Here is a 24743-nt window from a genome sequence, read left to right on the forward strand (position 1 = left end):
AGATAGATAGATACATACATACATACATACATACATACATACATACATACATACATACATACATACATAGATGAGCTTCCTATAAGCCACTGTGATAGTGTGAATATAAAACATCATTTATGGGCTCACATTTTAAATACTTGTTCCCAAGATGGTAGGACAGTTTAGGAGTTGAGGAAACTTTAGAGGTGGGGCCTAGCTTTAGGAAGTAGCTCCCTGGTACCGAGTCCTTGGGGGGGGGGGGTATTCTGTGGTTCCTTTTGTGTTGCTTCTTGTCACCATGAAATGAGTAGATGTCCTCTACCACATGCTTCTCTACATACTATCCTTCCCAAGCACGTGGAACTCCACAACACAGGCCAAACCCTTTAAAGCCATGAGTCAAGATGAAGCCTTTCTCCCCTTAAGTTGTCGGGTATTTTGGTCGCAATGCTGAGAAGTTAACACAGCCACCAGAACAAAGTAAATACTTGTTGTTTCACAAGGCAAAAATATGTTGTCTCTGATCACAGAAGTCAGAAATCAACTCGTCCAGCAGAGCCTTTACAGCCTCAGGAGCCTCAGGAAAAGTCTGTCCTTCCCCATTGTTTGGTGTATGGAGCTCTGGATGTTTCTTGGCTTGAGGCTACATTACCTCCATCTGCCTGTGGTGGTCATGTGGCCTCCTCTGTGTCTGTCTGTCCCTTCTCTGCAAAGCTCTTACAAGGAATTTGTCATGAGATTTAAGGCCTACCCACTTCATCCAGAATGATTTCATCTCCAGACCTATCACTTGATTCTATCTGCAAAGACCCTTTGGTCACATTTACAGGCTCCAGGGATCAAGGACTTAGGGATCTTTTTTCAACTGTGTGGGGATGTGGGGGTGGGGGTCACCATTCGGCACATTCCAGGTAGACAAACAATAACAGATAGGCCTTCTGCATATATATTATATTTTATTAAATTTCTCCCAGTGTCCAGTTTTACTTTTCTTCCCCTTAGTTCGGTCACCGTTGCAACCTAAGCACCTGTGAGTCACTCATACTCGCTTTACCGTATCATGTTGGGTCACAAGCTCACGAAAGACTACATTTGTAAAAAGATAATTGCCAAAGCAGATGCCAGAACTTCAGTAAGACACCCTATAATTCAAATCATGAGTCCCGGGGGCTGCATTTTAAGAAGGCCAGTCCTATAATACCATATTGTGTGCAGCTCCCCATGGCCTTCCACATGCGTAGGTACACAAAGGCCCCGTCACCTGAAAGCAGCTGACACTCTAGACCCTGCCCAGGAGGCTGTGCAGAGAGTGCTTGCTTGAAACGTTTTTCTACCGAGAAATAGTCTCCATGCCCACGTCCCCAAGCCCATGTGGTCCCTGTCACATAAGGTATGTCTGTGGAAAAGAGATATTTTCGTAGAGTATTCACCTTTCTTTAATCTGATATTTCTCATTGCTGGGAGTTCCAAGAAGAAAAAGTTGCTTGTACCAGTGAGGAGGGAAAAACTAAAGATTTCTTTCCTGCTTAACTTCCCAAATGCAAAGATCAGAGAGAGTGCCTTTGGTTCTCTTTGCCTTCCTGATTAGTCGGAGTGGGTATTTGCATCTGGATTAAATAGTGGCCCAGTTGGCATACACTGTACCTTGCCCTGAAGAGAGGAAAGAATGTGAAACGGCTGAAAAAGAAAAAGGAAAGTTGTTGGGTTTTTTAGTTTCTAGCAGGAAGATATTTAAATATACAGTAGTCAGGCATAACAAGTATGTTTCTCATTTTAATCAATCAAACATCGCTCATTTGTAACATCACATTTTTCTTCCTTTTGGCAAAAATTCCGTGATTCTGCCGATAAGACAGCAAATAATCCCTGTTTATATATTGCCACCAGCCAGCCACATTCCCGTCAGTGTGCCAAAATTCGAGAGAAATTACCATTTTTATTTTTCTAAGGAATTAATTCAGCCACTGTACAACATCTGTTTAGCCACGTTGCATGGAACACGTTTGGCCCTGCGACAGAGGTGGACCTTCCACAGCCCCTCGCCTCTAGGACTCTTTCGGGCATCCGGCTTGTGTCTGCTTGGTAGGAAAAGTTTCTGTTTTATTTTATTTTCATTTTATGCAAATGCTTTGGGTTTCCCCAGATGAACTGCACAGTTTTATTCAATATGCATGTGCGCATCTCTAAGGGTGTGTGTGTGTGTGTGTGTGTGTGTGTGTGTGTGTGTGCGTGTATGATTAAGGCCTCATGTAGTTCTATATTTACTTCTATACTGGCTGATATGACCATAAAGGGTAAGGAAATGTCTCATGTCCCAAGTGAAGAACTTTTATTTCTCTGAGAAGTTCCTGACTATTAATACAAGAAAATAGTTTTATTACAAGAATCTTTGCAGTGTCTCAACATTTCTTCACTTTCTCCTCTGTGTTTCTATTGAAAGTGTCTTTACTTAAAAAAAAAAAAAACTTGTAGTAAGACATTCCTTTGACTAAAAATTCCATTAATAGGTCAGAATTATGTAGGAAATAAAGTGAGCTAGGACTACTGTTATTCACTTATACTTACAGTTTAATACCATATTATTAAATTTTCAATTCCTATTAGTAAAATGGCATTTATATTCTGTTCAATTGACTGAATAAAAAAACTCCATTCCTTAAAATCACAGTACCCAAATGCAGAATAAACTATAATGCTAAATTGCTTCTATTACCGAACAAAAATATAAAGCATAATATAAATGGCAAAATTTTCAGAAAACAGCTGGAAAATATTGTTCTCTCGACAGAAGTTACTTTAATTGTGAAATAATTCCAAAGCCAAGATATCAGCATTTAAATTCTTTGTCTGTCCCCTGAGTACTACTTTATGATTTTATGTTTAGCTAATAAAGGTTACTTCAGTTGTTTATTGACAGTTATGACTGTCAGTTACCAAACCAATAAAATGCATGAACTCTACTATTTGTCACAAGAAAACTGTGTGGCTTTATGGACATACATGGAACTTTTTCTGTGCACTTTATAGGTTTTGTAACCGATACTAAGGCTCTAAATATCTGAAACAGTGTCTGCCCTGAAGGCACCATTTCCCAGCTGTTACATTAAACTTAGTTACTACTTAATTGTAAGATGTTTTAATTTAATAAGTTTTATAGCTGTACATTTAATTAGTATTCTACTCAGTCATCCAATTTTGTATGTGCTAGGTGCCAGGTGTTATGTGAGATCTCGGGGCTGAGTAAGATCCTCCCAGTTAAGGAAGACTCTGACTTTCTGGTCTTGCCCGATATTGACTTTCTAAGGTTCCAGATGCTTTCAGATACTGAAATTGGAGTAGGGGTAATGACCATTGCTTAAATGAATTAAGTTTGGCCCAAAGCTGCCTCCATATATGCAACCTGATTTGTCATATAAACAGACTGTAACTTACTCTTACAATATGTACCTGAGTCTAAATCACAAGCAAACAATTGTTTAAACTATGTTCAAATGAAGTCCACATGAGCTGTAAGAAATTAGGTTGTTTGTGTCTCACTTCCATTTTCTCTGGCTATAAATAGATGTCACTGTGGTGAGAGAGGGCTTTCTGATCCATTTTTGGTTTAGATTTCTGTCTGCTTCTAGAACCCATAACAAAGTCAATTTAGATACTCAAACCTGGGTTTGCTGTAATTTTTTCATAATGCACATGCCTTCCTGCTTTACTCTAATGATCATTTCAAACAGGATCTCTTTACCACGGAGAGCACAAATGTCAGTCATCATAAGACAAGGAAAATAACAATAAGATTTGCAGAACACCATATCGTTTAATTTTATTGGATTAGAATTACATTCTAGTGAACAGAAGGCAGCAGTGTTTGCAGCTGAGCATGCATGCATTGTGCACATTCGTAGCATCATCAGAACTGCCTCAGAAAGAGAGAGAGAGAGAGAGAGAGAGAGAGAGAGAGAGAGAGAGAGAGAGAGAGATTTATCAATGGTATGTAAATTGTATTTAGTATCATTAGAGTGTTGCATGAACTCAGAATAACACCATCAGCCAATGACTTTGAAAGGTTTTTTAGTGACCCCAGACATGCCAACTTCTATAGAACTGACCAAAAATGGTTGCCTAAGGAAGTACCCTGGCTAGAAACATCAGGAGTGAATTCAACCAAAATCTAGCTAGAACAGAAAAAGTACTCTTAAGAAGTTTTATAATGTTAAGCAAAATCCTCTTTAACTTAGAATCCGCAATGCCATCTGTCCACACTAAAAGCAAAATCAATCGTGATAAAAACGTAATTACTAACAAATACAAGGAAATCTTTCCTTTTGAACAAAGAAACCAAGCTTTTTATATTTTAGATTTGTTTATTATCTTTTCTTCCCCCCAAATCTCACAGCACGGTAACTACTCCAACCACTAAATGTGAAAAATAATTTCTATGCAGCTTTGTTTTCAAGCCTGCGTTCCTGAAAGAAGTACAGAAATTACGACAGCACTCATGCGTGTGTGCATCCCGATGAGCACGTACCTGGGCAGACCCGCAGAGACAGGACTTGGTGCCCTGCCTACTTCTGCTCGCTCGCCCCCACGGCCAGAGAACGCAAGTGTTGCTGACCAATTTTCCCCGATTCGTGGTCATCGTCTGCCTCATTCCTGGAACAGGACAGTCTTGCAAAGTTTGCCACGGTCATTCAGACGTGGCAGCTAATCACTCCCTGCTCAGCACTGCCTGAACCACTAGCTACTTTTCCCAACTTTTGATTCCACCAAAGTGGACGAGCACGAAGGGGAGAAGAGCTCGTGAGCAGTCATTGTCTGTCCCTGATGAGTGAGGAGTGATAGCGGTGATTAGAGTACGTCAGGAATCCGGCGAGAGGAGATTAGGAAGCCAGGACCTAAACCAGAGGGTGACCACAGGCTGAAAACTTTTCTCAAGACACCAAGGTCAAAAGCATGGGGAGCACGGTATAGAGAAGTAAGCCAGGATCAAATTAGAGCTGCTAGCTTTGTCCCTCATCAGCCTGGCGTTGGCTTGCTTCCTGGGACCACACATACCATCCATCTTCATTTCTGGCAGCTGACGTTTGTCTGCAACAAGGCATTCCTAAAATCGGCATAATCCCAGAATGCCTTTTGTTTACGGGATGATATTCAACACAGTCCCTGTCTCTTACTCCATGTAAGTAAAGGAATATTCAGCCTCTCATTTTAACACAAAGCAGTATCTTGTGCTTTCATAGACAGTGTTTTTTGCCTGGTTACTCATTCATTCAATGGATGTGTGGTTTCATTTCTAAAAAGAAGGAATTATAAGGGAGAAGCCAGACTCAAGCAGGCCTGGCTGTCAAGCTTAGGATCATCATCTAAAGATTAATGTTCCCCTGACCATCACTGTTAATAATGAGGTAGAGATCATTTTGTTCATCCTATTGGCTTACATTCCTTAGTGATTTTTGTATCCTACTCTTAGAAACCACGATGTCCAAACCATGATCTCCTTATTCAAAAAACTTAAATTTACTTTATTTCACATCAAGGAAACTTTCCCTACCAAATTAGACTGACATACATCCATGCATAATTACTAGACATTACCGGTGCTACAAAGGCCAGTGAAGTTTGGGTCTTTTCTAACTCGAAGAGGATCATACTTGCTTTCCTCCTGCATGCATTTCTTTCATATTCCATCTACATCACCTCCCAAATCATAGTGAGTGTGTGCAACTTACATCTCATCTGCCAACGCCTTTCTGACCGTGCATGTGTAAAATATGTGTACGTGTTAAGATCTGCCTTCCTTTATCATCAATCCTCTGTCCCTAACTTGATAGATTCCTTAATGTGGCTCAAGTACTCCTCTCCATACATGTATATGCATGGGATGTGTGTCTACATGCACACACAGGATTTCACGACGCATACTTTGAGTTCTATTGTATTTGCTTACCCTGAAGGCTCACCAGCCTGGAGCTATGTCACATTCTTCCTGCTTTCTCCTGGCTAAGGCTACTGGGAAAGCCATTCACACCAGCTCTGTGTTTGGAGAGGGGAATAAGATACTATGATTCCATTTCAACAGAGCATGGCCAGAACAGACACAAATTACCCAGAGTGTAGAATGGACCCTGGCCAGGGAGGTGCCTGCACAAATGGGGAGCACTGCTCTAACTGCCTCAGTCCTTTTCTGGACCTCCCCCTCCCACTTCTCACTCTAGTTAGCTTTCCCCTGATGCTGCTTGCCTGCCTTGCTTCAGTTCTGAGGTATAGTTTAGTGGAGTTCCCTCTCCTAGTGTGGGCAAGGCTCTGGCACAATTCCTGCCACTTCCAAGAAGAGACGAAGGAAGAAGAAGAAACAGCAGCAAGACAGAAGATGGGTTCATCACTGTACCATCAGTTCCTTTATTTAAATAGCACTACAGAGTGCGTACTATGCACCAGATAGCAAGTGAGCAAAATGAACACTGCCCCTGCCTTCATGACACCAACAGTTCCAAATGGAAGACAGGTACCGAAAAGTATTACCACCACTTAACTGGTATGCTGGCATTATGTCCCACAGAGAGCATTAGGAGAGTTACATACTTTGTTTCCTAAAGCTCTTGCCTGGAGCAATATCCCGAAACCCTCCTGGCAACTGAGATGCAAAGTATTCCAAGTTACTGAAGTGCCTAAGATGTCTAGCAGTTAGGAATCATTGCTTCTGGTCTTGTATTGAACTCTGGGGGTATTTAGAATTCAGTTTTTCACTGACATAATTAGTAGTAATGCTTTGTACATCCACAGAGCCTTAAGGCTTCAAAGCAAGATCTTGTAAGGAGGCAATCATTTTATACATTTGGTTTCAATTTTTTTGGAACTGAACGGGATACAAACTACAGAGATCTTCACAATATCCCATGAGATGGACATACTAGGGCTATTTTCATTTTTGTTTAAATTTTATCTTTGTGTGCGTGGTGTGTGTGGATGTGTGCGTGTTATACACATACCATAGCACACACATGGAGGTCAGAGGACAATTTGTGGAAGTCTGTTGTCTCCATCCACCAGATAAGACCTGGGAATTGAACTCAGGTTATCAATCTTGGCAGCAAGTACCCTTACTTACTGAGACATCTCAGCACCTCACCCACATGTGCTGTTTTCTAGATAAGGAAACGGTCATTTCTAAGTGAGGTGACCAGCTCAAGTCTACACAGTGAGGAGGTGGTGGCTGGCAGCCTTCCCTCTCCTCTAATGCTGTTTGCATTGGATTCTATTAGAGTGACTTCCTTTTTGCACCCTTGTTTTAATTGATTCTTAAAAAAAAAAAAAAAGAAGAACAAAATATACACATTAAGGATTGCTGTGTGGTGTTGCATACATGTGCACATTGTGAAATGCTTAAATCGAAGTGTACGTATCTAGTGCCTCAAAGGCTTATCATTTGTTGTGTTGGAATATGCATTGTCATCTGTCAGTGCTCTGCTCTTTAGTGAAATGTCAAGCCCATCTCTCTTCTATAACTGTAACTCGGTCCCTTGATCAGCATTTCCCTGCTCCACCTCCCTTCTCTCCCCAGACTCTGGTAAGCACCATTCTACTCTTAGCTGCTGTGAGAGCCACCATTTTATAACCAAGATATGGATAAGATTGTGTGATGTTTGTCTTTATGTGCTTGGCTTACTTCTTGTAAAATAAGAGTTCTAGTTCCACCCATATTGCCACAAATGACAGGATTCCACCCTGTTTGTGTCTGAATAGTATTCCACTGTGCATGGGCACATTTTCTGCCCTTGTGAGATGAACCTGAGCAAGCAAAAATTGAACACACATGTTAATTTGTGGGCACTGAAATGTAAATTTGATGTTTACATTGCTGATTATGTGCCTTCCATGGGCATATACCTATCTATCTGTACTATCACAGATGAGTTCATGTCTCCCCATTTTCCCTCACTATTCCTTTTTTTTTGTTTTGGTTTGTTTTTGTTTTTTGCAGTGCCTTTACATGGTTGTGGATTGAGCCCAGGGCCTCGGGCATACTGAGCTCTACCACTGAGCTACACCCTCACCCTAGTTACTTCATTCAGTGTGTGTACATTGTTCTACAACCTTATTCATAGTGTGCCATCTGCATCTACATAAGCAAATCTGCTTCAATTGTAACCATGGTATTTCATAGTACAGCCAAACCACAAGTTAACCAACCTCCTAGTTCTTTATCTTTTTAATTACATTTATTTTTGTGGATGTGGGGGGATATGAGTATACTGTGCATGTGTGGAGGTCAGAAGACAGCTTGCAGGAATGAGTTCTGTCCTTCCTTCATGTGGGTCTTGGGGATGAAACCCAGGTTCATTAGATTTTTGCATCAAGCACCTTTTCCAGCACAGTCAGCTCTCCATCTTCTTTAACAGCCCCCTATCAATGGGCATTAAAATTCTGTGCTTTATTACCAAAATGCTACACTAAATACTCTTCTACATCCACTGGTATGCTGGGGTCCTACAATTAAAGTTGAGATAACATAGTTGTGTTGACTAATTTTTACGTCAACTTGACACAAGCTAGAGTCATCCGGGAAGAAGGAATATTAATCGAGAAAATGTTTCCGTAGGCTTGGCCTGTTGGCAAGTCTGTAGGATGTACTCTTGATTGATGACTGATGTGGGAAGGTCCAGTTCACTATGGGCAGTGCCATGCTGGGCAAATAATTGATGGTATAAAACAGAAGGTTGAATAAACCACGAAGAACAAGGCAGTAAGCAGCACTTCCCTATAGCCTCTGCTTCTGTCCCTGCCTTCAGGTTCCTTCTTTGAGTTCCTTCCCTGACTTCCTGAATGGCGGACTGTAACCTGTAATTCAAAACAAACCTTTTCCTCCTCAAGTTGCTTTTGGTCAGAGTGTTTTACACAGCAAACATAAACAATAGTCTTCAAACTGGGCCTAGACACATGCCGGCAATCCTAGTACTAGGGAGGTTGAAAAGAAAATTGAATTTGAGGTCATCCCAGGTTACATAGTAAAGCCTGAAGAGGCAGCTGCAGACAGTGCTACACACACACACACACACACACACACACACACACACACACACACACCCCGCTTGACTTTCTACCTTCCTCAGTCAACTCCATCCTTCCTCAGCTTAGCACCTAAGACCTGCAGTGGTCTGTTCTCATGGTCTTAATTTCTTGGTTAAAAAGCTTTGTGGCATGAAGATGGTTTTTGTTTTGTGAAGGGAGTATTTAAGTCACCATGACATCTTGTTGCCTTGTGGGTTATTCTGTTGTTTGTTTGTTTTTGCAAATCATCCCCAAATGCATGAGTAGAGCTGAAAGTTATATTAAAGTCTAACACTGAAGTCAAGGGCCCGTTAAAAACAAAGTCAAGAAAGAAGAACAACAAAAGCCTGACCAAAAAGTCCCAGAACCTTTCACTCACTTAGATTAGGCAGGTGAACACGGCACTAGAAAATGCAGTGTTAGTACAGGAAAAGCTAGGACTCTCACAGGCCAGCAGAGTGTACAAATGAATTTCCGAGGCACCTCTTGTAGGCTATATCCTGAGTATTAGTGTAAATAACTTTGCAAGGGGTTACTTAAATGGTTCTACCACCTGTTTAAGTGTATTCGTCATAGTTCTCTAAAGGCACACATACATGTCATATATATATATATATATATATATATATATATATATATATATAATTGATTTATTAGGGTATCCTATAGGGTGTGGCCTGCGTAGTCCAATAATGACTGTCTCTAGACAGGAAAGCCAAAAATCCAGTAATTGATCAGTCCAAGAGACTGTATGTCTCAGCAGTCCAAGTTTGGTGCTGGAATCCATGAGGATTCCTAGAGAGCTGCTGGTCTTCAGTCTGTTGGAAGGCCGTGATGGTTAAGGTTGCAGTCTATCATGTCCAGACAGCTCTGCAAGCTCAGCACAAAATGGAAGATAATTAGGTGTTGTGCTCTCATCTGTATGATGGGACCGTGCTGCCAAATGCAAATGAGCACCTGTTGGTGACACCCCAGCTGCTGTCCCCATCATATATAGTCCCCTCACTTTGGAATAAAGTTGAGCTGTCTCACTGAAGCTGACTCCCAGAAGGTTATTTCCATCATACTCAGAGCCAGCCAAGCCCTGCTCCCTTTATCCTGTAGCCTTGTGGCCAACAGACCATGAGAAAAAGAGAGACCCTACACAATCCAAGTTGAAATCTTAAAAAAGTAGGTTCTAATCCCAGTAAAGGAATGCCTCAGGAATGGGATAGATGAACTTGCCAGAGATAGTGAGGGAAAGCAGGCAAAAAAGCAAAAGCTTCCTTTTTCCACATCCCTTTATATGGGCTGTGACAACCAGGTGTGGTCCAGACTTGGGGTGGTCTTCCTGCCTCAATCCAATCAAGAAAGTCCCATGGGGCATGTCCAGATGCTTGGGTTTTAGTTGATTCCAGTTGTAGTCAAGTTGAAAACCAGATTAACAACTACCTTTTTTCTACCTCAGAGAGTGACTGGGAAAATCTAATAAAATTGCATATCTATTGTTTATTTGTTCTCATTAATCATAATCATTATCAACTTGTAGTGAGTCAGATCATTTCTGCAGCAGCACATTCAACACCTATAACTTATATTGTCTGTACTTCCCTATGTCTTGGTGGCAACTAGCCTTAAGGACTGACAAAGATCTATGACTTAGAAACTATTGGTTGGTTTGCACGTGTCTGTAAAAAATTCCCTAGGATTAGAAAGGCCCTTTCATTCCTTTGTCACAGTTCTGCTCATCTTTAACCACCTCCACACGTTTACTATTTTCTCCTAATCCTGCCTTCTCCAAGTTTTCTAGCATAGCATGTAGGTGCTTAAAATGCATTGCAAGAAGGGTGGACAGTCTTGCTTAAGTACTCTATTTCCCTACCAGCATAAAGAAAAAAATGCTAAAGGAATTTGTTGGTGCAGAGCTGTTAAGAATTACAACCATTTGCTTAGCTGCCCTTCACAACAGAATTCATCAAAAGAATGGTCTGGTTGATTGGGAGACAAAGAAACACATGCTGGCCTGGCCTCTCTGCCCCAGGCTGGAAGAAGACAGGGTTGCCCAGCACCTTGTAGCTCTATTATGGTGAGCAAATACAGGGTGGAGTATGGAAGAGTGAGAGATGGAAAGAGGCAGATCTGAAGAGGTAAAGGTGGTAAGGAGTGGGAGGAGGTAGGTGGCCTGCTTGCCACTCAGGACCATGGCGATATCTGGGTCTGGGCTGCTGCTGCCCTACTTGCCTGCCCTGTGACAGCATGGGCGAGGGAAAGATGACCTCCCTCCCTCACCCCTTGCCACCTGTGGCAGGCATGAAAACTAACCCAACCCTTCATCAGCTGCAACTCTTAGGAGAGCAGGCCCTGCACCACTCCTGGACAGCACAGTAGAACTGACCATGTCAGGGGTATAGGTGAGCCTTCCCTGAGAATGTGGGCAAGGGAGATCCAGTCCCACCCCTCCTCTGCCATAGGGGAGCATGAACGAGGGAGAGATGCCCCTTCCAATCCCTTATCACCTGTGGCAGGTGGGAAAGCTGGCCCTGAGATCATGAGAACCAGTGAGCTGGTCCAGCACCTCACCTGAGCAACACAGAAATTCTGACCAGTGTGTGAGTAAGCGGGCCTGAGGGTATGAGATAAGAGAATTGGTGCTGTGGGATGGTCTGTATGTCAAATGTGTTGCTGATTGGTCAGTAAATAAATCACTGATTGGCCATTGGCTAGGCAGGAAGTATAGGCGGGACAAAGAGAAGAATTCTGGGAAGTGGAAGGCTGAGAGAGGGAGACACTGCCAGCCGCCACCATGACAAGCCGCATGCGAAGATCCTGGTAAGCCACGAGCCATGTGGCAAGGTATAGATTAATGGAAATGGATTAATTTAAGATATAAGAACAGTTAGCAAGAAGCCTGCCACGGCCATACAGTTTGTAACCAATATAAGTTTCTGTGTTTATTTGGTTGGGTCTGAGTGGCTGTGGGACTGGCGGGTGTCAGAGATTTGTCCTGACTGTGGGCCAGGCAGGAAAACTCTAGCTACAAGCTGGCCCCACTACTCATCTGTCATGTGGTAGTGTGGGCAAGGGAAAGGTGTTCCCCTTGCCCCTCGCTCCTTGCCAACCTACAGCAGGCAGGAGAGCTGGCCCCTGGGTCATGAGAGTGCAAGAGCTGGCCCTGCCCTTCATTGGCTGCAGCACTCGGGAAAGCAGGTCCTGCACCTCACCTGGGCAGCACAATAGTGCTGCCCCTGCTGGTGGGGGCACAGGTGAGCCTGCCCAGAGGTCATGAGAGTGGGAGAGCTGGCTGTGCGCCCCTGGTCTGCCATGTGGTGGTGAGGGTGAGGAAAAGATGCCTCCCCTCCCAGCAACCTTGCAACGAACACTCGCCAATAAAGACATAAAGACCAAAGGATATGCTATGTGACTCACTGTGCCACTCTACAGTTTCCCCATGACAAGATTTTTCTTTTTCTTTTCTTGTAAATTTTATTTTGTTTTATCTCGGAGGGGGAGGTGGACTTGCAAGGGCAGAGGGCAGATATGAAGGGATTAGGAGATGAGTGAGATCAAGATGCTTGATGTGAAATCCACAAAGGAATCAATAAAATGTTCTTTTTTAGAGGAATTACATACATTTAAAAGAGGTCTTCTTCATGAGGGCATTGTGAAAAGCACAGGGACAATTGTAGTATCAGATCATTAAGACCAGCACTGGAAAGAGTAGATCAGAGGTCAAGCTTGGGAAGGGCTACCTACACTGACCTATTCTAATGCAGTGTAAAGGCTCTCAAAGTCCCATAGTAACTTACCTGTTAAATCTTTGTATTATGGTTTGAATGTGAAATGCTACCCACAGCCTCATGTGTTTGAACTTTTGGTGCTGGGCTGATGGTACTGTTTTGGGAGGCTGCAGAACCTTTTGCCCCTGGCCTGGAGGGCACTAATATAGCTGTTAGGGTTAGACTTGTGGTTTATAAAACAGCTCTGCTTCTGAACTAAACTCTTGTTTCCTGATCCACTGAGATGTGAGCAATCAAATGCATGTTTCCACTGCCACATTCAGGATGTGCCTGCCACCATGCCTTCCCTGCCATGGTGGACGAACTGTGTGTCCTTTCAAACTTTGAACCAGAGCAGATCCTTCTCCCCTTAACTTGTTTCTTAGCAAATATTTGGCTCAGCAACAAGAAAGGCAACTAATGCAGGCCTTTGCTCGGACTTGACATCTTTGTCTTTTTGATAATGGTCATTCTAGTCGATCACCACACCACAGATGTGTGCTGGAATACCACATTGTGCTTTATAAGCATGTGTAGTTATCATGTGGTTGTTAAAATGGAAAACAGCCAGGTATCCATGCTTCCAGCCACTGAGGCAGGGCATTCACTTGAGCCCTGGAGTTTGATAGCAGCCTGGGGTATATAGGGCAACAATGCCACAGGAATGAAAATGGGCAGAGGAGACACAGAGAAAGAGAGAGAGAAAGACAGAGAAACAAATAGACAGACACACAGAGAGACAGACAGTCAGACAGAGAGACAGAGACAGAGAAACAAATAGACAGACACACACAGAGAGACAGACAGTCAGACAGAGACAGAGAAACAAATAACAGACACACAGAGAGAGATAGACAGACAGGTGATAGAAAGACAGACAGACTCTGGTCTCATTTCCCAAGACAGAAAGGCAGGTAGGCATATGTGAAATGTGAATTACAAAGAGGAGCCCTCTTGAGCAGGTAAAGCCTTCCTCACATCTCAGAAGTTCCTGTGCTTGCTGTCTCCATGTGACAGGATGGCCTTGAGAAGATTCACTGAGTCAGGGCACACAAAGTACTCCGAGCGGCACCAGTCCCAGAGTAAATGCTCGATAAATATGCATATGGTCACTGCATTGTTGTTGTTATTGTTATTAATTACTAAGGTTAACCATGTGAGGCTTCTTTGAAACCCTGACTGTGGTATGTGTTCAGAACACTCTTTTTGGTGGCAAATATTTTTTGAATCAACAAATGAACTGGCTGCCCCTAGGGCATGCTATTTTTACTGTTTTAAAAAATGGCCTTGCTCACTGTTCCGTGGGTGGGTGGGCAGCTGTTTGCAATTACAGCCATACATGTGGTCCTCAGGTACGCCAGGGTTGGGGAGTCTGGCTTCAAGCAGCTCACCGCCGCATCCCGCTCACAAGCCAAACCACACCAAATGGAAATGTACTAAAAGAGATGGGCAGAGTGAAACGCTTTCTGAAAAACAGAAAAGTGAGTCATGCTCATAAAATACCGTTGCCGTGGAAATTCTTTACACACACTGGTTCTTGGGGTGAGGGAAGGTTTCCGTGGACTGGTTTTTGGCCTTTGTCGAGAAGGTTCGTATTCTCACAATGGCTTCTCACTTCTTCATTGGTTATGCCAGAAGACTGCGTGGTGGTTGCATGAAGAAACTCTCCTTGTTTGATGGCTGCAAATCCTGAAGCATAAGCCTGTGCCTAGGGACCTAGAGGGTAGCAGCCACTGCTGATGGAAGGATGGTTTGGGTTTTCATTTTCTTTGTTTTAGAATCATGAGGCAAATAGTTACACGGGAGATTTCCGGCACTTTTCTTGTTGCTGCAGAAGTTTCTGGAACATGGCAGCAGTAATTTGGAGAACTGCACATCACCTGGCTGTGTCTTTCCTAAGAGCTCTGTTGTCTCCCTTCATCTGGTGTGTGTGTGTGTGTGTGTGTTGAATGTGTAGTGTATGTATGTGTTGGTTATTATAGTGTTGCTTGTGAGATATATATATATATATATATATATATATATATATATATATATATATATATATATACATATATATATGTATGTATATATACACACACACACACACACGGGGGACAAGGATGTCAAGGATGTTGAGTATATGTGGCATGACATGTATATTGGTTGTATATGAGTTGGGTGTATTATGTGTTCTAGGTGTATGTGTTTGGTTTGTTGGTTTGTAGTGAGAATGAAGAGGTGTGTGTGTGTGTGTGTGTGTGTGTGTGTGTGTGTGTGTGTGTGTCTCTAAAGGGCACCAAGATCCTAGCACAGCTAGGAAATATTTCTATCCCCAACCAGTAAATCCTTCTATTACCTTCTACAATCATTGCCTGAGTCAAATTTTATACTCACACACAATTCAGAGAAGGCTCTCCACCCAGCTAACAACCCATATCTCAAGGATAATAACATACACATATCAACCAAATGTTGCCAACTATGGTACCTGCACTTTCTATGATGCTATGTTGTGCCTGTAACATACTACAACAGTATATTTTCATGTTTTTCTGCTCATTTGTCCATGTTTATCAGCCCAGAACACAGGAGGAAACGTCCAGAAAAGAAGGCAAGCAGGGAAGTGCTAAGGTTTGAATCTGGAACGTCCTCTGTGGTCTCTCGCTCATCCTTCGAAGAGGGAGGAGCAGTCTTGGGAGCTTGTGGAGCCTTCTGGAAGTTAGGCCTACCAGTGGGTCTTTGAAGGTTAACAGCCTGGCTAGATTGCAGCCGCTCTGTTCTCTGTGAAGTGAACATGCTCCCAACACTGCTGTCCCCAAACCATGGACTCCACTATGTCCTCCCCACCATGACGGACTGAATATTCTGAAACCCCGAGCTAATGTCAAACTTTCCTACCTGACATTTCTCGTGTTAGGTACTTTTGTCACAACGATGTGAAGGGAACCCTTAGAGGAAGCGAAGGAGGTCAAGTGGAAAGGGGAGCAGAGATGACGCACGAGACAGGGACAGGGAGAGAGAGGGCTGAGCAGGCACTTCTTGGCTGGCACTGTGGGTCTGGCACGTGCTTCTGAGGACCAACGCCCTCCAGCCACCCGGAAACTGAGAACAATTGCCTGAGTGTACCCAAGGATAAGTGAATTAATGGTTCCAGAACTGTCATCGCCCCCTCACTCACGCGTTCTCACCTGTGATATGTTGGCTGGCTCAGGTTTTCAAGTTCAAAGCCAGCTTTGTATATCTATTCCCTTGTGGAACGTGTTGAATGTTCCCCACATGCACACTTCTACATAATTGTTGCATGTTCTTAAGCTTAATGAGAATAACATAATATTCATGTAAGGAAACCCCAGGTGTTCTGGAACAGTGGTCTCTCAGAGAAGCATGGCGAGGAGGCAGGGACACAATCGCCAGATGCAGTCCTCCAGACCCGCACCCAAACCTTCCTTTAACCTATTTTAAGCCTCCCTTTAACATATTTTCCTTGAGATGAGCCAAAACAAGTGATTATTATTGCCACACAGTTGACTGGCACAAATAACAGTAACATGCAACTGGAAGGCTTTTGTAGTTTAGTGGCCTTACCCATAAAAAGCTGCACTAAATAAACTTCTAACCTCTGTCCCACTTGTCTAAGGATTGCGAACACGTTCAAAAGACTCATTCACAAATTGTTTCAACTACAAGAATCTTAGTGATCGTCTGCTGCAAACACCTCAGGCCCCAATGCATGAAATGACCTGTCTGGGGCCTTGGCGTGTTACAGAGAACTGATTAGAAACAGAATTGTGTCCTCAGCACTCAGCTTCCCCAGAACACATTCAGGATGAGAATACCAAGGGGCTAAAAGCCAGCTGGCTCAGAATTGTCTTTTGTGAGGAGGTGGTTAACACAGACTTCATCTAATGAGGGACTTCTAAGTGGACCAGTTTGCAAACACCTACTCCCAATACAACCTTGTGCCAACTCTGGGGAAAAGGCTGCTTGGTTTGTCTTGAGCAAAGATGCCCAAGGTCATTAACCAAAATTTGCCCAAGAGGGACTTATTTATAATGTACTATCTTGAAAATAAACCCTTTGCAGAATAGCATACCCTTTCCCACATTCATCTGAGGCCATCAGAATCTAACTGGGACTAATGCAAAAAGGAGAGAACACATTAAGGAACATTCTGGAATTGGAAGTTAGGTATTTTGAAACGCCTTTGGAATCTACATATGTGAGTTTGTCTTGCCCAGAAATGAGAGCAAAGTCGCCTTCTTTGTGGAGAAGGTGAAACAGGCCAATATATCACAAGCTCTGAGCATAAGAGAGTTTGGCAGGTCCAGACTACCTGTCTACTCTTTTTACTTTTTGAGATTATGTGGGAACAAACTGGATGGAAAAATGCACTTCTTCCCATCCTCACTGAAAAAGTGGCATAGAATTGAATGCCAGTGTACCACAAACAAGGACAACTCCAGAGATGGTATCCAGACAATTTAACCTGAACCCCTGGCAAACAGCAAAACACAGTTTGCAGGTCACACACATGTATATAGCCAAAATATCTGTAGATTTTCTTTTTTCTCACCCTCAAAAGTTTCAGTAACGCGCTTGAACACAGGCTCTTGCCTGGAACTCCTTCCCACCTCCATGCTAACTGCCACAGCTCAGATTTGTTTGAGGAAGCTACTTGAAGCAGGAATGGGTTATTCTGGCTGACAGTCTGAGGGGCACAGTCAGTCATGGAGGGAAAGGTGTAGAGACAGAAGTGTGAGGCTGCATGCTGTCATCCCAGTGGTTCAAGAAGCAGAATGAATACCTGTTCCATGCCAGCTTTCTCCTTTCTCTCTTTTATCCTATCTGGGCCTCCAGCCCATTGGATGATGCCACCCACATACCCACATACAGGGCGTGTCTTTCCCCTTCTGTTAATCCTTTCTGGAAACACCCTCTAGACATAGTCAAGGGTGTGTCTAACTATTTTCTAGGTGATTGTCAGTCAAATTAACGATGAAAGTTAACCATCACACTTCCAAAATGCTCTCTCTCTCTCTCTCTCTCTCTCTCTCTCTCTCTCTCTCTCTCTCTCTCGGGAATACCCTAGGTTCCCGGTAAGGATGGTCTCATGGTGTCCCTCATACCCCAGCACACTGTAAAGCCATTCACATTGCTAGACTTACAGGATGGTAGGAAGCAGGTCTGTCCTGTTCACAACTGTCCCCACCCAACCAGTGCACCTGGCACAAGGCTCAACACAGGGGGAAATAGTCTGTTTGTATTTGTTGGATATGGATAAAGAGGGAGGTGCATGTTCTTTCTAGGGTCAGAGGTCACAACCAAATTCAATCTAAATATCCCTTCTCTGAAATAAGAGACCAGAGGCTGCAAATTTGGGGATTAGAGGCTTTGGGAATATTTGTATGCACTTTTCACTTAAGAACCCCTCATCTAAAATTTCAAATCCAAGACTTTAGGAGCCTCATCTTAATCAAAAAAGATATCAAATATTAGAGAAACATTTTCTTCTTTTATTTAGTTTATTTTACATTTTTAATTTTTGAGATTATAATATAATTACAATATTTCTCCCTTCCCTTTTACCCTACAAACCCTTCTATATATACACCTCTTTGCTCATGTTCAAATTCATGACCTCATTTTTCATCAATTGTTATTACATGCATATATGTATATATTCCTAAATATAACATGATTAATTATGTAATGTTACTTTATGTTTTCAGGGACAACCATCTGTATTGGATAACCAGTTGGAGTGCTCTTTCCTGGGAAAGGCTATTTCAGTACTTTACTAAAACAGCATAATGCCTAACAACAATCTAAACATTTGTCCTTGTACCCACAGATAAGTAAGTGTAGTTCTCACCCCTCATTAAAGAAACTTGTCTTTGCAACAGATAGAGACCACTACAGAAAACCACAACCAATCAAAATGCAGAATTGTGGAGCCCTATTCCGATGGATACATCTACAGAGCATCCCCACACCTAAGGCTCAGAGAACATCGTGGAAGAGGGGGCAGGAAGATTGTGAGACCCAGAACAGGGAGTTTGCTGTGAGATTGTATCTCCTAGTAATGTCAGAAGCTATACCCATCAATGTGACATCTAAACATGAGCTGAACATTTTCTTCTTTAAAAGTTTATCTAGAAGTATTTCAACAAAATCTCCATACATCCTGTTGTAGTGGGTAGCCATTCCAGCTTTGATCTGGAAGTTCCAACCCCCATTGAGACTTTGGCAACTGTCACGCCTACAAGGCGGGGCCAAGGGAGGTGCCTGGAGACCTGAGATCTGGATGGGCTGTGCTCTCGCTCGGTGCCGGGACCCTGGATGGTGGAGGTGGGCCAAGCAGAGCTCCAGAGAACACCGCTGGACTGCGATACACCTTCCCCAGACCCCGCGACCTACCTATCCCTTAATTTGTAAGTTACGCCATTAAATAAATCTCCTTTTAACTACGTGGAGTGGCCTTAATAATTTCACCAATATCTGGCGCCCAACGTGGGGCAAATTCCAAAGGCCTGGTGAAAGGGTCACCTGGCCTGGGTGACCCTTATTACCTCAAAAGGCTCCACTGAAGTTGAAAACCAGGTCTTAGTTGGAAAACTCCTTCAAATGCACCATGGGTTGCCTGACAGGTAGTCCATTCCTGTTATCCAACACTCCATAGTCTGGGGCCAGAGAAACATGCTGGGTCTGCATAGCAAGAGCCTGTATCAAAAATAAAAAGGTAAGGGTAGAGAGATGGTTCAATGTTTTGGACCACTTGCTGATCTTAAACCAGAGTGTAGTTCCTAGCAACTACAGCTCCTAACAGTCTCAATTCCAGTTCCAGGAGATCTAATGCTTTCTTCTGGCCTCCCTGGGCACCAGGAACATACATGGTACACATACATACATGCAGGCATACACTCATACACATAAAATATTTTTAGATAAAAAGGGGGCTGTGAACACAGCACAGTGATTGCTTGGCAATTGCAGTGCAAAGGCATGATTCAAGTCCAGTACTCCCCACCATCAAAAACAGCTTTACCCTATCAGACAGCCAACTTCTTTTGGTTTGTTTTATTTTTTCATCAATATTTTTTACAATTTCTATGTTTTAATTAACACACACAACTCCAAGGGTGTTTTGGAGGGAAAAAAAAAACATTAGCAGATTTCTGAGCTGGGGTACACACACTTGCTCCACAAGTAAACTGGCTTCGGTGGTATGTTTGGAATCTAGTTGTTGAAGGCCTCAACATTCCCTCAAAGTTATCAACATCTTGGAGGTGTGATGCTTGCTACTGTGGAGTCCTTGAAATAGTCTTTGTCAAAGGAAGAAAGTTTCCTTTTTTCAGTGGTGGGAATAGAACCCAGGACCTCAAGCATGCTAGGCAAATGCCTCACCACTGAGCAATACTCCAAACACTGTTTTTACTTTTCATTTGATCTTGCTCTCCAACTCTGGAGGCTGTCAACGTTTAAGCAAAACCATCAGTGTGTTCCATTCCAGAGCTTGACTACCGAGACCCCCATCTGAAACAAGCAAGGAATCCCTTTCTCCCTCCATCAGATGTGATGGCAGCTGTCACTATCATTAATATCAAGGTCTCTCAAAGTAAGCTCTACTGATGCACAGGTCATTATTATGAATGCTCCTGCATGCTGAAGGATGTTGAATGATACCCCATCCTCTTAGCAGCTATGACAACCAAAAGTGTCTCTTAACATTGCCAAATACCCTCTGGGAAGCCTAAGCTGATAACTGCTTTATCTTAAAGCCAATGCCAATTGACATTTCTGTATTGGCAACATATAGAGACCAGTGACAAATACATGCATGATGCCCTTTATCTCTTAGGACACCTTTAATTACATTTATTTTACCTGGAAACACATGAGTTACCATGTGATGCTTTGATACATGTTTGCATTGCACAGTGTTTAAACCAGGTTCAAAACAGCTTTATCTGCACTTCTTTTCTGAGTACACCTTAGAGAACACTCCATATCAACAATTACCCCATTTGTCACAGCTGAAAGGAATTAGCATATAAGATATGCCCAGTTGTTGGCTATTATACATTTTGTAAATATGCTTGAGCATGTATAAATATACCCACTTAAAACATCCCTGAGATGGAATTTGTGGGTCAATACTTCTGACAGGTAAGAAGAAACTGTCCTCTCTTATATGAGTCTTATAACTGATTTATATCTCCTCCAACAATATAAGAGACTTCCTATGGTTTTACTCTTTCTCCAACAAACTATGTCAATTTGTTTATGTGGTAGCCAGGAGTTGTTATTAGGTGTCTTCTATTGCTCTCTGCTTTCTTCTTCTTTTTAAATATTTACTTATTTAACTTTACACATATATGTATGTGCCTGAGTGCATGTATGTACACCACGTGTTTGCAGGAGCCCATGGATATCAAAAGAAGAACTGGATCTCCACCTGGAACTGGGGTTACATGCTGTGGATATTGTTCTGTATAAATAAAACACTGATTGGCCAGTGGCCAGGCAGAAAGTATAGGCGGGACAAGGAGAGAGGAGAATTCTGGGAAGTGGAGGGCTGAGTGGGAGACACTGCCAGCCGCCGCCATGACCAGCAGCATGTGAAGATGCTAGTAAGCCATGAGCCATGTGGCAAAGTATAGATTTATGGAAATGGATTAATTTAAGATATAAGAACAGTTAGCAAGAAGCCTGCCATGGCCATACAGTTTGTAAGCAATATAAGTCTCTGTGTTTACTTGGTTGGGTCTGAGTGGCTGTGGGACTGGCAGATGACAGAGATTTGTCCTGACTGTGGGCCAGGCAGGAAAACTCTGGCTACAAATGGCACCTAACATGGGGCAAGAGTTTCCACCTAAAACCTGAGAAAGAAGATTCTAAAACGGAGCTAAAAACAGTTCCTAGTTGTCTCTCTCAAGTTAGCAGCAGCCTGTGTGTTTGAGCTACCATGGCAGGTTCCTGGCGTGTGCACTCTATGGCGGGAATGAGGCCTCTGTAAGTGGCACATTAAGCTGGATTTAGCCTTTGCAAATACAAAACAAAAAGGTTTCTGGGCTACACACTGCTTTGATAAAAACATAGACCCACTATTTCTGAGAGTTGATGGCTCCCAGAGCTGGCGGAAAACGTACCACCGCCATGTTGGGAAACTGAAGTGGGTGGAGCCAGCAGCCACAGTGCCATTTCAGTCTTAGAATGCTGCAGTTTAAAGCAATAGGCTCAAGGTAATATAAAAAATAAGCCACGTAAAGATGGCTACCACACAGAGAATCTGGTTTATGTTCTCTTTGATATTCGTAACTGAAGAAAAACATTTGATTATAAAAGCTGTTGAGTTATGCCAAAATGTATATTTTAAAGGTACCTTGACTTCAAAATTTGGATGTAAGGATATGTTGCTTTGGAAAAGAGGCTCTGCTTTTGTTTCCACAGAAAGCCAGAGGCTATGGATTTGTTCCAGATTAAGATACATCAGATTTGACCAGCCAAGACCCCCTGAAAGGTCTCTGATGACACCATGGCCCAGATGATCCAAAATCCAGAATGATTTGAAGGCAACTGGCTCAGACAATACAGCCTCATGGACTATTCCATAATCCTAAAATTTTCTTTGTGTCCCCATAAGATACAGCGCCCCCCTCCAGCAGGAAGTGGTAAGAGAAGCTACGCCCAAATTCCCAAATTATATGTAATTTTACTATGTTAAGGTTAAAACCTTCCTTTTTGAAAAAAAAAGAAAAGGAGAAGTGCTGTGGATATAGTTCTGTATAAATAAAACAATGATTGGCCAGTGGCCAGGCAGGAAGTATAGGTGGGACAAGGAGAGAGGAGAATTCTGGGAAGTGGAAGGCTGAGTGGGAGACACTGCCAGCCGCCGCCATGACCACCAGCATGTAAAGATGCCGGTAAGCCACGAGCCATGTGGCAAAGTATAGATTTATGGAAATGGATTAATTTAAGATATAAGAACAGTTAGCAAGAAGCCTGCCACAGCCATACAGTTTGTAAGCAATATAAGTCTCTGTGTTTACTTGGTTGGGTCTGAGTGGCTGTGGGACTAGCAGATGACAGAGATTTGTCCTGACTGTGGGCCAGGCAGGAAAACTCTGGCTACAGTTATAGGTGGCTTTGAGCTACTATGTGGGTGCTAGGAATGGGACCCAGGTCCTCTGCAAGAGCAGTAAGGGATTTTAACTTCTGAGCCATCTCTCCAGACTCTGACTTGGTTTTCGCAACATGTCTTTCACTGAATGTAGAATTTACCATTTCAGCCAGGTTGGCTGGCTAGTAAGCAGCCAGGACTCCACCATCTCCACCCTTACCCTAGTACCACAGGGTCAGTGTTTTTATGTGTGTCCCGGGGATCTGAACTTGGGTCATCCTGCTTTCATTTTACTGCTGAGCCATCTTCCCACCCCCCTTAGTCCTTTAATCCTTTGTCCAAGGGATGGAACAGGTGCTTCTGGGGAAAATATGAAGGGGAGCAGAATAAATAAAACAAGATTAGTCATGAGTTGAAAATGCTGAAGATAGGGGAGTTTGCTATGATAGTCTGCTTTAGCATACATAGCTTTAAAGTTTTCTAAGGAAAATACTTACTAAATGAGTCTTTGTTTTTTCTCTGCTGGATCCTGTGTGGTCATTCTTTCTCCATTTTCACTTTGTTGTTGAAACTTTCCTATTGGCTCAAAAGGTTTCAATGCTAGAATTAGCTGTTTGCTTTTGAAAGAATTTCTAAATATTTTCCTAGTCAGCCATTTACCTTTTGAGCTGTCTGAATTACTTTTATGTTTTACTTTGATAATCTTTATTTTACAGCTTCATATCTTTTGGTCAGAACTAGAAAGACCTTCTCCATTCCAATATTATTTTTTAGATTTTTAAGATTTATTTTATGTGTGTGAGTATTTTGCTTAAATGTTTGTCCATGCACCACATGTGTGCCTGGTCCCTGCAGAAATCAGAAGAGAGCATCAAATCCCCTGGAACTAGAGTTATGAATGGTGTGAGCAGCCATATGAATGCTGGGAATTGAACCTGGGCCCTCTGCAAGAACAACTGAGCCATCTCCCCAGGCCCAATATTATCTTTTGAATTCTTCTCTATTCTCACACAGTATTGATTTTTGTTTTTGCCATTTACAGTGAACATTTTGATTGATTTTCAAGCTAGATAGAACCAATATTTGAGGCAAGGACCCAGTTTTATTCAGTTTTCCTGTGGGCTCAACCTCATTTGTTATTTGACCCATCGATTCTTCATTGACTTCATGTCCCTTTTATCACATCCCGAGTCTCTGTAGGTATGAGGTGTTACTCATGAGTCAATGTTCCCTCTGTTACTGGGATAGTTAAAACTCACAACTTTTTCTCCTTATCTAACTATATTGGTTAGTGTCACAAAAGAAGATTGAACAGTCTGTAAAATGAGCATGTTGAAGTTCATATGCTGGGCCAGTGAAATGATTCAGTAGGTAAAGGTGCTTGCTGCCGAACAACGTAAGCCTGATGACCTAGAACACAAGAGAAAGGAAAGAAATGACTTCACAAAGTTGTCCTCTGGCTTCCACACATGCCATGGCACATTCTCTCTCTCTCTCTCTCTCTCTCTCTCTCTCTCTCTCTCTCTCTCTCTCTCTCTCTCTCTCTCTCTCTCTCTCACACACACACACACACACACACACACACACACAAACATAACATAATGCACACACAGACAATAATAATGTTAAGGATATGCATAGATAACATGCATACCTATGTATGTATCTAACTTTGGTGAGAATACTTTGTGTTTTCCATTAAGTGTGCCACTAGTTTGAGGCTGAAGTTCGCATGTTTTAGTTTAAGGATATGGTCGAGTATTCCTAACTTCTGAAACAATGCCCAAACCTCAGAGAGTTCAAAAATAGAAGTTGCTGTTATTGTTTTTATCCATAAGCACAGTACACTTTGGGCCATGCCA

This window comes from Peromyscus eremicus, chromosome 5 (genome assembly GCF_949786415.1).
Source record: "Peromyscus eremicus chromosome 5, PerEre_H2_v1, whole genome shotgun sequence".
Lineage (NCBI taxonomy): Eukaryota > Metazoa > Chordata > Mammalia > Rodentia > Cricetidae > Peromyscus > Peromyscus eremicus.